The sequence below is a fragment of the Dermacentor variabilis genome, chromosome 2 (assembly GCF_050947875.1).
Source record: "Dermacentor variabilis isolate Ectoservices chromosome 2, ASM5094787v1, whole genome shotgun sequence".
In the NCBI taxonomy this organism is placed as follows: Eukaryota; Metazoa; Arthropoda; class Arachnida; order Ixodida; family Ixodidae; genus Dermacentor; species Dermacentor variabilis.
Window position 1 is genome coordinate 133,356,884 of NC_134569.1, and position 15,160 is coordinate 133,372,043.

Genomic DNA, 15,160 nt, shown 5'->3' on the forward strand with positions numbered 1-15,160 from the left:
ATCAATCAATCAATCAATCAATCAATTAATCAATCAATCCAATCTGTCCGTACATGGAACACGTGGATCATGCCAGCAGGCTCGTTTTCTGGGCGTCTGCATTTCGCAAACTAACAATTGTCGATTTGTGTGATAAAAGGACCTTTCGAGGATAACATATTTTAGCGCCGTGAACATGGCGCTTGCCTCTTGCAAGGAAATATAGTAAAATACACAGCGACAGCTTGCCTTCCCGGGAGTTACTCTATTATAATATAATTACACACATTATACACATTATAATTTTCGGAGCTTTTCAAGAGAAGGCTACACCAATGGAGGGGGGAGGGAAGAAAATAAAGAGAAAGCGGCGGGAAGTTTTGCATATCTGCGCTGACGCGCAAGTCTTCTTTCAATTCAGCCACAGCGAGAAACTTGATGCAAGCTCCATCAATCAGCTTCAGAGGCTCGTTGCTTTTGTATTGCATTAGCAACGTTATATTTTGCTAATTACCTTGATGGAATGTTCTTTTTTCTAGCCCAAAAGAAGGAAAGCTGCCATTCAGCCTCTCTCGGTTCCACCCTTAATGATAAACAGAAACCCGAGCGAAATACACGGGCGCAGCTTGTTTCACGCGAAGTTTGCGCTTCCATTTTTGGAACCTATATACCTGGCTTCAATGACAAGGCTTTTAGTAATTTTCCCTTGGGCTCATGTTGCTTTGGTTTGAGGAAGCCCGTATTTCCAGAACTACGGTTGGGGTACTGTTCGTAGAGAACAAAAAGAATGAAACCCCAGATACGCCTGCGAAATTTAAAATTAAGAAAGGTCATAAATACCAGGTGCATTATTGAAGTACATGGCATCAGGCAAATCCACTTGTCGAGACGTTGGCGTTGGTGATAGAGGTTCCCGCACACTGTACAAGTTTAAGATAAGAAAATGTGTTCTATTGAAATAGTTCTTTTTCTTAAGCCACAACCACCTTTCTTTTTGTTCCCATGACAGTGTATGCTATGAATAACGCCGTAGTGAAAAGTGCGTTTGCGCGAATTAGTATTTTATCGGCGGATACCTTGCAAAGTAAAGCGCGCACTAAGCAACAACACCGGGCGTTCCATACGGCGCGCATACTTCAGTCACCACTTTTAATAATTGCATTCAAAGTTAAAGTTGCGCCGCTTAGCTATTCTCGCTGATTTACCCTCCACAGCGCGGGTGCTTATTTTCGTGTATGCCTAGAGAAGCACAAAACGCGCGCCACCACCAGCTTGTGCAAGAATGTTCGATGCAACAAATCTTCCATCCTCGTTAATTAACAAGATCGTCCAAGTCACTGAGCGACGCTTTATCGCACTTGATTTAGCGGGCAACATGTGAGGAGCCACTTGCGCTGCGGTCCGCCGCGCGATCGCAACGAGCCGCGCCTCATACAGCCGGCGACTACGACGCGCGTTTCAGCGGAGCGGAAAGCGCGGGAATGCCGGCCGGCGGCGCGGCAGTTGCGACGGCAGCTGCTGCCTTGACGGCCTCCCTCGCATACGTCGCCGCGAGAAAGCCTGCGCTCGGTTTCTCCGCTCATCCGCTGGCTAACTGGATGCCAGAACTGAAACACACAGGCGTGCTCCGTCGACTCGTTGTTTTTTTTTCTTTCTTTTTTCCATGAAGTCTAGAGCCGAGCGGGAAGAACGAGCCCGTGAGACGGCGACGGCGATACACTCGCGCGCACTCCATCGCTCGCGCAGCCACGCATTCAGGAGGTGGCCGTGGCGGCATCTTGAGCCGTATGCAGGAGCGAGGGGGCAAGGAGGAAGCCGCGAAGGAAGCAGGCGGGTGGAAGGTGGGGAAGAACCCGAACATCTCTCTAGTGATCGTCATATATACGGCACTGGCACCTACTGGCACCTGATCGAAAGCTCCTCTGTCGTCGGCTCGGCTGTTTACTGTTGTTAGTGCTGCTGCTATGCTGCTGCTGAGCTGCTGATGCTGCAGGCGACGGCTGCAATGCCGCTTCGTCTTCCTTTCCCACCGTAGCTGCGTACGAGTTCTCGCACTTTTCCTTCTTTTCTTTTCTTCCCCGCCTTCGATGCTAGGCCGTGTCTCTCTCGGACTGTCGCTTTTTATTTCTCTCTTGTATCGCTCTCCGTCGTTTTATTTTGTTTCATCGCCCCGTGAGGAAGGCCGGCCTCCATTGCGATCTTTACGCGATCTTTTAGCGTACGCGCTACTGCGCATTTCAACAAGTTGGCAGCAGATGGCGCGACGCTGCATGATTCGGCCCAACGCGCTGGCACTGCGCGCCCTCGAGGAGCGGCTGTCGCGTGGTTTCCACACGAAACGACGTCGGTTCGTTTCATCGGCTGAAGTGGTCAAAGTGTATTTGCGCGTGCTCACGACTGCGGTATTATATGCACTGAATGAATGAATTCTGGGGTTTTACATGCCCGAACCACGATTTGAATATGAGGCACGGCGTAGCGGGGACTCCGGAATAATCTTGACCAGTTGTTGATTTTAACGCGCCCCCATTGTGCGGGACGCGGGCGTTTTTGCTTTTCGCACCCATCTAAGTGCGGCCAGCGCGGCCGAGATTCGACCCCGCGACCTCGTGCTTAGCAGCGCAACATCTTAGCAGCTAAGCATCCACGGCGGCTATATATAGATAGCCACGGAAGCCGTACGAAATTTGTTGTCATTTTGAGCAATACTAGTTCTGTCTCAGCTAATGGAAGGAGAGCTTCCAATCAGGCCAAGTTATGGCGGGTCAAACAACGATTACATTGCACTTCTCGGAAATGAAGAGCCACTGAGACTCCAGTACTCAAAACATAACCATAACAGGAAGGTTGCCCCATCGAAGAAGGTTCATAGGTCCAGTAGAAAGATACCTTTCTGGAGAATTTGGTGACAAGTCTCCCTGGTAGAGTTTTAAGCTATGGAGTAAGCTCGTCTCGTGTGATAGAATATTAATTGAAGAGCTTTGTAAGATTAATTTGTCAGCAGCTAGAGATAATTATGATGACGATCATGATTTGTATGATGACGGACTGGCTTTGAAGGCCCGTAGCAAATGTAATTGCACTGAACAACTCCGGATCAAATTTCACTCATTTTGTCCAGTCATTGGGTGCGTATATATATATAAACGTACAGATGATTTTCGTCACCTCATCTCCACAGAAATGCGCATACCTCCCCTTGGTGTTGTCATGCACTAAGGATATTTCCTTCTGCAAAAGGCCGACCGTCCAGTTGACTCAACGTGATCTGAGGTGACCAACATTTGACATCGGAACGGGCACTGTGACAAAAAAAGGTGGCCGAGTGCACTCGAAACCGACATATGGGCACGCGAAAGTAGATCTCTAGTTGAACAGCTATAGTCTTCTGAAAGAGCCTCACGCTAATTCATGAGGCTAAATAACCGCTATGGTCTTTCGAATGTTAATTTCAGCGTTACTTTTCGTGGTACCGGTGTACGTCATCTCCGTGAGAACGTCATACGGCGCCCTTTCGGTTGCGGCACCGTTGGGGCCCCCCGCGGCGCTGTCACTTTCGCGCGTGGTGCGCTTCATCTACTCCGTCCCGCGCTCTCGAAGCGCCAGCGCTTGTTTGCCGCCTCGGGTTCGGGTGTAGTTGCCGGCTCAATATGCACCCGTGTTCCGCTATCTCTCGTGCCGCACCGAATGTGCTTGTCCCGTTCCGATCGAGCCACCAGATTCGCAAGGCGCGGCAGCCCGCCTGCCGACATCGCTTGACTGCATTCGAAGGCTGCCGTCTCCATTTCTTAGCCACGTTTTTGTTCTTTTCTTCGATATGCTTTTGAAGAGCGACAAATAAGAAAAAAAATGGGGGCGGGGGACGTCAGCCTTCCCTCTTTCTTGATGTCGTCACGTGGTTAGAATGAAACAACTGCCGTGAATGTAAAAAGGCTGCCGGCCGTGCACATTTGTGCGCGCGCAGTTCACGCCGTCGCCTTCGGTCCCAGTTTTTCGAGGTGGCGTGTGTTCAGAACGACCACAACTTCGGTAACTGGCCTACTTTCTTCCAGCTGTTGGGTCCGCCATGAAGTCTACGATCTTGAAAAGTCGCGGTTCTCTTCAACGATTCTACTTTCATGGCAGAATGTGCCCTTTCGGTAACTGTCTTTCTCTTTACCAAGCGAAACAAAATGACAAAGCCTTAAAATTGCTCGCTGAATAACTATTTGATGGCAGCCATGCTTAAACATCTAATTTGACTCTTCCAACTACCGTACCGAGCTAGAATATAAATAAATAAATAAATAAATTCTGGCGGTTCTATTCTAGTCTTCTGTGTTACTTTTATAGCTAAGTTTGTGCATTATGCCTTCCCACCAGATTTACATAACCTTACTTTTCTTTAAAATGCGTGAGCATTTCTATGCCTACCCGCTTTAAAGAAATTAATGTATAAAACAAAATAAATTCAAAAGGAAAAACGTTCGCGGTGGTTCTTCACGTCGCGCAACCCACACAAAGGAGTTGATAAGGATGCTAAGCAGTGATGAGGGGTTATATGGGTCTCATCACGGCTGGCAATGGTTTGGCGTGGATGGATAAGATGCCCAAGAGCGATGAGGGCTTATAATGGTCGGAGAAATTCTGACAAGGTTAAGAAACACCGACAAGGGTTGATGAATGTAGGACCAAGTTCGATAAGGTTGATAAGGGCCGATCAGAGGTGATAAGGGTCTGATAATGTCTCATACAGTTCATAATGAGAGATAGGGGTTGATAAGGGTCTCATAGATTGCGATAAGGTTGATACCAACCGATAAGGTTTGGCAAGGCTCAGATAGAGTCCGATAAAGTTGATAACAACCGATGAGGGTTGATAATAGTCGGATCTAGTCCGAGAAGGTTGATAACGACCGATAAGGTTTGCTAAAGATTTATACTGGTGGGATCAAGTTTCATAACATTGATAATGGCACGGGGCTGCGGCTAGATGAGCAAGTGGCACAATACTTAAGCATGCTCGGACAACTACGAGAGGAGTTCCTGCGTGAATATTTCGCCCCGGCTTAAACAAGGTATTTGAAAGGGATTTATGTTTGGTTGGGTGTGCGCTGTATTAGCAGCATGAATGGCAGCAATATAAAGGAATGAAGTAATATGGAAACGGTGTGATGGGAGGATAGAAAAGGGTGCGATGACAGGCTGTAGAAAAGTGATTCATGTAGTGGAGTGTGCTGCTCAAAAGTTCAAATCGTCACTTCACCCTGCTTCTGTTTGTCTATGTCGTCATTTTTATGGGTTGCTTTCGCGCAGAATGCAGCAAGTTTAACGGAGCTTTGCAAAGCCATAATTTTGGTACTAATTCACAGTAATCCATTAAATGATACTAATCGATCAGTTTGTACTCCGTTATGAATAACTAGAAAAACTCAGGAGCTGCAATTGGGGGGGGGGGGGAGAAACGTTGTATATGTATATATATATATATTGTAAGCATTTATGCGGGCTTCATCTTCATCTGTGCAAAGTCATCATCAATCATCGGCTCGTGTTCGTTTTTGCGTCGGCGCCATTTTTCCTTCTTGGAATAAAGCGTCGTCTCAACCGTGGTATTTCAAGTGGTGGAGGCGCTTTACGATCCCTTCGACCTCAATCCACTTCAAGATCTCTCCTGGAGCTACGTTCGGGACGCCGCTTACGCCAAGAGGCCGCCATGTCGCAGACCGCAGCATCCACCATCTCGGTTCAAGTGCCAGCCACCCCCAATCCCAGCCCTGCCAACAACCGGTATCGCGACCCTGAAATCTTCTCTGGCTTGCCTGGTGAGGACGTTGAAGACTGGCTCGACAACTACGATCGTGTCAGTGAATACAACAACTGGAACGAGACATCGTGGTTAAACAACGTGCCGTTTTACGTCTCTCAAGTAGCCAAGACATGGTTCCTGAATCATGAGAGGGAATCATGAATCATGAATCATATATATATATAATGGAGATCCGTTGCACAGGTTGAAATGTGACGCGGAGCTTTAGTAAAGCTCTTAATTTAATGCGACACGCACAATTTTGTTTATTTGCATCCGACCAAGGGTTTATTCTTATCGATCTTATTGCCAGGTATGCCGTATATAGAAAGCTCCGGACTAATTTTGACGAACCGGGGTGCTTTATCGTGCACCCAAATTTAAGTACGAGAACTTTTTTCTTTTTTGCATTTCGCCCCCGTCGAAAAGCGGCCGTCGTGGTCGGGATCGAACTGGCGCAACACCGCAACGTCATAGCTACTGGTCTGCCGAGGCGGATCATGCCCGTCACGTGTACACCTTACCGTGTCTTGTATTGCTGTCGCGCGTCCTTCCGTGATTCATAATGATCGTTGCACGAGAGAATGCATCCGTAGCTATCGGCCCGCTCAACCACGGTATTTTTTTTTTCCATTAGCAATTATTACAGGTCAACGCGCATTCATTCGCTGCAGGCAAAATAGAAGCCGAGGCATGGCGGGAAGTGCTCGATACGTTCCGAGTGCATTTAATAAGTATTCGAATCCTCATGATATTAGATTAAGCCAACGCGAAAACAAAGGAAGGGATCGTACTGTTGGGGCCAAATGATTTCTACAACGGAGCTGTTAAGGGCTACTTTTCCCATTATCGTGTCCGCGTGTAGAAAAAAAAAAATCCTGAAAATAGTGCAGTGCCAGGCCAACCCGCGGCGGAGGTGAAAGAGGCGCTAAGCACTCCTCATACGTGCGCCGATCCCGAAGATTGTGCAATGCTGGGCCAACCAGCGGCGGAGGTGCACTTCGCCATCGAAGGGTCCACATACACAGCTTCGCTGGGCATCCTTCATAGAGTGGAAGAGCACTGTACTTTCTTTTTACTATCATTTGATGACGCCAAGATCCGGCTATATTAGAAAAAGAAAAAAAAAAGCATCGGTGCCTTTGCAATCGGAGAACTCATGGCGAGCGTTAATGTTTGACGCTTGATAAGAACGAATGCGTGCAATGTATGCAGCGCGCAATAAATTACGTATTTGCGCGCCGACGTGCATTCTATTGGTGCTTTTTTTTTAGATGGACGTGAATTCATATCGTGCCGCAGGAAATAACCCTCGCCCACTACATCCGCCTTAAGAAGACCCCTTTTTCTGACATTCAGATATACGTGTGAGACCATGGGGTCTGATATGTGCCTATATTCGAGGTAGGTGCCATGCAGATAACAATAAATAAATAAATAAATAAATAAATAAATAAATAAATAAATTTCTTGCTTCCTTGTCTGTAGTGCTGTCTGTTGCTCTGCCGCTTGAGAGTCCTTAAAGTCTATCGAAAGGCGCTATTGCTTCAGTATACGTCATCTGAGAACTATACCGTTGTCATTACGCACGTAGCGGCTGATAGCAAGGCGTTTATTTCGAATGAGATAACAGCGTTAGAGAAACGCTACACAAGCAACCTGATGGGATGTCTGTGAACGCGCTGTTCCTGTTTCCAAATAGCAATTGCGCCCTAACACGAATAGCTACAAATTTTTTTTTTTACTCATCTACAGCCACGCCTCTGGTAGAAAATACTTTCGATTGCCCACGGCGCCTCCCATCAACATATCACTTGGTTCGATACTTGGATAAGGTGACGTGTAAAGGCCGGTACGCAGTGGACCCCTATTCTCCGTGAACATCCATTGGACTTGCGGAGGTGCGTGCGGGATGTGGTATCCCTTCTTGCTTTATAGCCTATGCGCTGTGTGACTTTCAAAACAGCGTCGCGACATCAAATTTTCATTACTAATGAACAAGCTGCTTATACCAGCAAAAATTCGAGTACGAGTCGCTATTTCTCTTTTTTTTTTCATGAAATACGGGCACGCCGAAATGAACATTTCATTATTTGCGCCCGTCGAGCGGGAAAACGGGCTATATGTTTAACCTATACCACTGCAATCCCCAGCGAAATCGTTCTCCTTTCCTCCGCCATAGTTCTGAGTGTAATGAAATCTGTTGCAGCGGCAAGATATTGAACGAGAAAGAAGTAAGAGACCGCGGCAAAAAAAGCGACGTCCACTGGGTGACTGTTTAAATCTTTCCGATGAATTTCAGCTGGGGTGACTACTAAGCGAGTACGTGTGTCTACGGACGTATTAATCTCCTGCCCCTTCCTCCCCCCTCCCGCTGCCCTCTCCTCGTTTCCTTTTAATGCAGCTTTTCCGGGACCGTGACAGCGTTTAACTTTGTCCTTCCCGTTTTCTTTGATCCGGCGTACGCACTCTCGCTCTCCTCCACGAGCTTCCACGCACACACACACACACACACACACACGCACGCACGCGCACACAAACACACACACACACACACAAACACACACACACACACACACACACACACACACACACACACACACACACACACACACACACACACACGCACACACACACACACACATGCTCTCTCTTCAGTCTTTCGAGGTTGCTTTCTTTTCCTCCGATTCTGCTAAAATATAGCTTCCTTCTCTCTCTCTCTCTCTTTACGTTTTATTCTCTCACATCCGAAGTGTTTCCTTTTCGCCGTCTGTTATTTTCTTCTCTCTTTCCTTGTGCCTCTTCGCTCCATTTCTGTTCGTTTGAAAGCGCCGCAGCGCGCTGCTGCCAGGTTGCTAATCTCTGAACTTCATCATTAGCGCGCACCACCGAAATAAGCGGCCGGCGGGGCGGCGGCAACAGCAGCAGCAGCGGCAAGCTCAGTCTGTATGCGCGCGAACGTGTGTGCTAGTGCGAGAACGGTAGTGGTGCCCTGGCACAACGAACATCGAAACAGCGAGGCAGTCTTGTTAACTTTTATTTCTTCCCCGTCTCATCTTGTCTTTGTTCTTTTTACACGATTTCTTTTTTCTACTTCTTCACGGTGAAGCACTTACTTCTCTCAAAGCGTCGTTCGCCACCCCTCCCCCAACGCCTCCCCCTCCTCTGCTACGCTTGTTTCGAACCGTGTTTCTTCACTTTTCCCTGTCCATCGCTGATCCTGCCCACGTGATGTTATGTTACACCACGCCAGGTTTGTCTTTCCGGCCCGACGAGTGCTAGTACTTTACCGAATTCTTAATTTGTTTCTTTTTTTCTTCCCTTCTTTCCTCGCTTTATTCTTCTTTTTCCTTCGTCCTGATTCCTCCGATTCTGCCCGTGTATATACACATTTACGCAATTCTCTCCGTTATTTCTTTTCCCCCTACTTTAGCGTCCGATGTAGATGCGTGTTTCGCGATCAAAGACGCTCATCCTTGCCCCATCCGGCGAAGAGCTCGCTCCCTTAGAGCGCGGGCTTGTAACTCGGTGTTAATGGCGAGACACAAAGAAGCAGAGCATAAAATGCAACCGGCGCCGAGAGAGACGAATTCCGAGAACTGTAAAAGAAGAGGGTGATGGAGGAAAGCGCATTAATGAAGGGCACCTTCGTTGAGAGAAGCACGCGTAAAGAAAATACCGAAGAAAAAAAAAGAAGAAAAGAAAAATCAAAAGGCTGCGTGCATATACGCGGCGCTAGTGACGCAAGCAAAATATAGCGGCGCAAGGATAACGGAACGCAGCAAGCCGCGAGGACCTGCGTTCGCTTTCCCGCTAATCCTAGCGGCGACTGCAGCGTTTGCACGAGGAGCTAGCGCATCCTAGTAAGAGAAAGAAAGAAAAAAGAAAATTGAGAGGGATAAGTTATTCGAAAGTGAAGAGGAGTAAGGAAGATGAAATGATGCGTTTTAGTTTGAACCGCTACATGACGAACGCTTACGCGTGTCGCCAGTCGAACAGCGAAAGAGCGGCTTATTGCAACTACACAAGCTGCGGCAGCTTAGATGCCGCGAAGTGCTTCTTCCGTGAATTCCAAAGTCCCGAACTGGTGTCGAGACAAGACGAACGCCATTTGCCTCTTAAATGGGACCGTTTTACAACTGTTGCACATATACACCAATAAAAGCGCGTCATCCAGGAGAAAACGCCTGTTTTGGGACCTTTCTAGTTTGTGACATTGTTTAGCCATTTAGGAGCCGTGCTTTCCTAATGGAAGTTGTGACAGTAAGCTTTGGCGCACCTGATGGGTTCGCCTGACAATAAGCAAAAATATTTTGGCTCTCTATGCTCCCCAAATCTTTTTATTATTTCTTTAAACTTCACCGTTCTCTTTGGGACATAGATTCGGAATTGCCAGGCCTGTGCACCAAGTTAACTACGGGTAAAGAATTTTAAGCGTGGGGACTAGTTTTGGGATTGGTTCAGAGGCTGATCAGCGTTTACTATAGAGAGTACTCGTCGTTGCGAAAATGTTGGTCGTTGGCTACCCGGAAATTCCGCTTCTCTTTTGCCCTCCACTGCAGAAATAGACTTGCTAGGCTACAGATGACTATGCAGAAACCCAACTTGGCAGATCAAACGTTGCGCAACCACGACAACAATAAAAGCCGAAACTTCCGAAACGATGCAGCCGCTTCACAAAATTCTTGCTAGAAGTATCGCTTGGCTGGTGTTGGGAGTGATGGTTATCCATGGCACGTTAGCCGAGCGGTCCGTGAGGATCCTTTGAATACCATCGTGCACCTGCGGGCGTCCGCGGAACACGATGTATGGCGTCCAATACCCGACGTCTGCGAGGTGTTTCCGGCTCTCGCAATCACTTCCGCCTCATGCATTTACGAAAGCATAACCTTTGATATCTGCATCTGTTTATCCAGAGGGCGCCACCACTGGGGCCTGGATTTGGGCACCACCTATTAGAGATAGTGCGATTTTTCTAACAATTTTGGGCTGCATTCACACCAGCAATTGCCAGAGGTCACGTGGCCAATGTATCGCAAAAAGTCGCTTTGGTTCAAAATTGACAAATTTTCTGAAATCGCTCACTGCAGGATTCGTCAGCTACGCGACTGCAGGCGCAAGGCTGCTGAACCAGTCAGGGGTGACGGAGCTGGGCTTTTGAATACGCTGATGGTTATTTTTTCTTCGTGGTCACGCTTGTGCGAGCAGACGTGAACGGCAGAATTCGGCAGATGTTTCGGTGTGGTGACGTGCAAATCGCGCTCGCCGGTGTGAATATCGGTCGCCGTGAGTAGTTCCTCAGTCGCTGTCGGGGTCAGTCACGTGACTTAGTTCAGCAATGCGCGTCGCGACGCGTCAGAAATTTGTGCCCCGCATAGTTTAGGAACGGAAGTATTGAAGCGTGCGAAGAAAGCAAATCAAACGTGCCTTGTCATTTCGCTCATTGCGTCGAAATTCCGGCTCCGAAGGGAAGGGATGTTTCCCGCACTAGAAAAAGAAAGAAAGAAAAACGGAGATTACAATACGCAACGTAAAAGTGTAGTTCGGGCATCACGGATTGTCTCTTGTGTGACAGCGCTGCTTTCGTTAATATTAGAGGCGTGAAGAATGCAAATCCTTATGAGAGTAGCATTTAATGTAGAAGGCAGGTTTAGTTGCAAGTCTGAGACACTTTCAGCCCTCACAAAGAAAAAAAAAAAGCGCGTTATGACAACAGAGAAAATAAGCCAGGGCAAGAGGAATGCTGGGCGTTCTTTTTTTTCTTTTTTTTTAGGGAAGTACGCAGACCGGTACATGAAGCGGATTGCGTAAAGAAATAGTAAAAGTCCAATGCGCCTTTCTGAGATTCTACAAAAATGAATTTTATGCACAAAAGTGTCCTTACTGTCATCTTGTGCAACGTATGAGCTGTCGCAATGTTAATGTTTATGCGCCGCAGAAGTCGCGGCTTTAATATGTCATGCAATATTTATGTTTTATGCGCTGCACAAGTTGTACCAAAATGTAAACATGATGTCGTGCTCGTGGTCACTGCGAGACGTTGACGGCAGCCATGCCATGAGAATGGAGGCGGAGTTTTGATTTTGGTCGAGAAAAGAATGGCGAGGGAAGTTGTATGCAGGGAGAAGTGCGATTACAAATGTAAGTACACTTCGTGTTGTCGTATTTGCTCTGTTCTTCTAAAGGTGTTTCTTTTTTCCCCATGTGCTAAATATGGTTCAGATATATACAAGAGCTCGCCTCAAAGTTCACGGCGGAGGGAAACTTGTCCATGAGCGGAGTGGGAATTTTATCAAAACAATTGCGAGAATAACTGGGTGATACTGAATAAAAAAATGTATGCGGAAAGTATTTTTTTTTAGACATAACTTCAATAAAACCCTGACTGCACGCGCATAGTGTAGCATCTTTATTCACGGCGTTCAACTTTCTGAGCTCCTGACGTTGCTATGTACTTTAACTAGAGTTGGACATTCAGATTCCCTCTTCATTGGCCGAAGAATCAAGCCGTTCTGTTAGAGAGCCGCTGATTCACGCCGCTGCTTCTCCAGCCCTTCGTTAAGAGGGCCGCTTAAATTGTCAGAGATGCTTCATCACCGTGCTAATTTTACCGCAGCCCTTTCAACATCTTTCCGCGTGGTCAACGGAGATGGTCACTCCATCCTGCCAACATGAGAGAGAGAGAGAGAGAGAGAGAGAGAGAGAGAGAGAGAGAGACTGTTCGCAATCATGCTGTAATGCATAAACTTCGCTGCCAAAGAGGCACGTTCGCGAGCTCCGTCGACACGGCGACCTCGCGACTTAATTGAATTCGGCGACATTAATCAGGCTGCAGCGAGAAGGTCACGAGTTATGCACTACGCGGCGACCATTTACTTTTGCGGAGCGCGGTCGGTCCGATCCCGAAGCAATCGCTCGAGCCCGGCGACGACGCCACCGGACTAGGCCCGCTCGGGGGAGACGCACTCAGCCCGCAAATGTGTGCCTTAATCCTAACCATTTCGCCGGTCGCGGCAGAGACATTCGCTCGGACAGGCGCTCGTCCTATGCCGAGAGCGAGGGATACATCGAAGAAAAGGGGGGTTGCTGAAAAGCACTAGGACAAGAAGGAAGGGGGGCGGGGGGAAGGATACAGCCGTCGTCGTTGTCGGGACAGTGTTGGCTTATCGACCCCGTGTCTCTTGCGCGGCGCGAGGTGCTGTCGAAGCGAGTAAATGCGGCGCCTTTCACGATAAGCGCATCCCCGTGTCTCGCGTTGAGGGTCATTACAATTATCCCTTCGGTGATGCGAGCGGCGATTCCAACCTTAACTCCAAGCCCTCCCCATTTACTCTTCCCCTTCGTATGGAGCGCTGTCTTCCGGCATTAGGAACAAATGGCAGCGCGGCCTGAAAGGTCTCCTTTTGTCGCGGTTGTGAATGGCCTTTGAATAGTGGCCTGGAGCAGCCAGCGTCAGGTGTTTGTCCTTCAGTGCTCGCGCTGTTTATAACGCTACCGTTTCCTTTATTATTTGGGCGACTTCTTTCTGTTTGTGGCTAATGCTCAAGACCGCGCCTGTGCCTTCGTTACGATTTGCGGTGGAAAACTAAGAACAGTATGCTTGAACAACAACAACAACAAACAAAATGTTTGATGGCGTTATGGTAGCTACGAGATGTTCTGCAAACTTGCGTGAGCGGGGTGTTCTCATTACGACGGTGTGCCATAGCAACTGAACGTTTCTGACAAAGTAGCCTATGGACAAGGAAGTAGTAGCGCACACGCGCGTCCGCTGTGAATCTGGGGACCAAGAGCGCCACAGAGCAGAAAATTTTTAAATTATGGGGTTTTACGTGCCAAAACCACTTTCTGATTATGAGGCACGCCGTAGTGGAGGACTCCGGAAATTTCGACCACCTGGGGTTCTTTAACGTGCACCTAAATCTAAGCACACGGGTGTTTTCGCATTTCGCCCCCATCGAAATGCGGCCGCCGTGGCCGGGATTCGATCCCGCGACCTCATGCTCAGCAGCCCAACACCATAGCCACTGAGCAACCACGGCGGGTGAAGAACGGTGCCATCAGCACTCGGTGTTCCCAGGTGGTCTCCCTCCCAAGTACTGACCGAGCCCAATGCTGCTTAGCTTTGGGGATCGGACGAGAACCGGCGTATTCAGCATGGTATGGCCGATGGCCGCAGAAAATGTTGATGGTATTTTGTAGATATTACAATATGCTGTAGTCCTCGTGGTCGCAACGTTTACTCGCAATCCCGTTCACGTAAATGTCAGCGACGTGGAATGAACCAAATGGGCGTGAAAAGCACACTGAAGGGAAAGGGAACAGTACAAACGTTTCCTGTCCTGCCCGTGTCTTTCTTGCACTTTTTTCATGCATCCCGTATCACGAACTAATTTGCCCAACCACTCAACCTGTCAATGACACTTTACTTTTGATGTGATATGGATTCTACAGTTCAATTCCCGCAGCGTTTACGCGCAAATTCACGTCAGCTTCGTAATTTCTTGAGGAGGGCCTAGTGGTTGAAAACACATGATTGTTGCAGGAGCACCTCTGCTCGGTCGTGGTAGCATTTGCAGTCTCGAAATTCTCTGCGTTGCTGCTACTCATCGCTGCTAATACGACCACTACTACTGCACGAGCACGGTTCCGTGGCGTAGTCTAAAACACATGGGCGAGTACGCAAGTGGGGAGACCGAGATCCGCGCGTCTGTTGGGTTCGTAACATGTGATTATTGCAGGAGCAAGTCTGCTCGGTCGTGGTAGCATTCGCAGTCTCGAAATTCCCTGCGCTGCTGCTACTCATCGCTGCTAATACGACCACTACTACTGCACGAGCACGGTTCCGTGGCGTAGTCTAGAACACATGGGCGAGTACGCAAGTGGGGAGACCGAGATCCGCGCATCTGTTAGGTTCGTAACATGTGATCGCAGAGAAGTGCCGTGTAGCAACCGTTAGGATTGTAAAGCGAGAAGGACCGTGTAGTAGACGTAAGAGAAAGAAAATGAACGAAAAAAAAAAAAACATCCATGGATTTTATTCGCGTACGTCTTTCCGGCGATGTATAGCGATAAAACAATGCGACAATGCGAGAAAACGTAAGAAAAAAGAAAGCGGAAAAAAGAAAAGCTGACCAGCTTGACAAAGCAAAACTGACATGACACAGAGAGAAATAGAGACCATGGTTTACGAGTACTGCGAATAAGAAGCGAGAGAGCATCGATGCAGGACAGTCTTGACCACACTCTACGAGCCAGGCCCGTCAAAGCAGAAAGAGAAGGAGAGAGAGAAAGAAAAAAATACATGAAGGGTTGCTGAAGCGGATAACGGCAGCACGAAGGAAAAGAAGAGAACATTGACGAGAGAAAGGAAAAAGGGATGGGTGGGTGGGA

At 48.1% G+C, this 15,160-nt stretch overlaps 1 protein-coding gene and 1 non-coding gene across 2 annotated transcripts in view; one reads left to right on the forward strand and one right to left on the reverse strand.

The window, feature by feature from the left end:
* Positions 1-15,160, forward strand: part of IA-2 (tyrosine phosphatase IA-2) — a 700,681-nt gene that overhangs the window by 373,910 nt on the left and 311,611 nt on the right. The window lies entirely within an intron of this gene.
* LOC142573386 (5S ribosomal RNA) lies at positions 13,823-13,941 on the reverse strand. The gene has a single exon (XR_012826301.1). It is a non-coding gene; the product is annotated as a 5S ribosomal RNA (ribosomal RNA).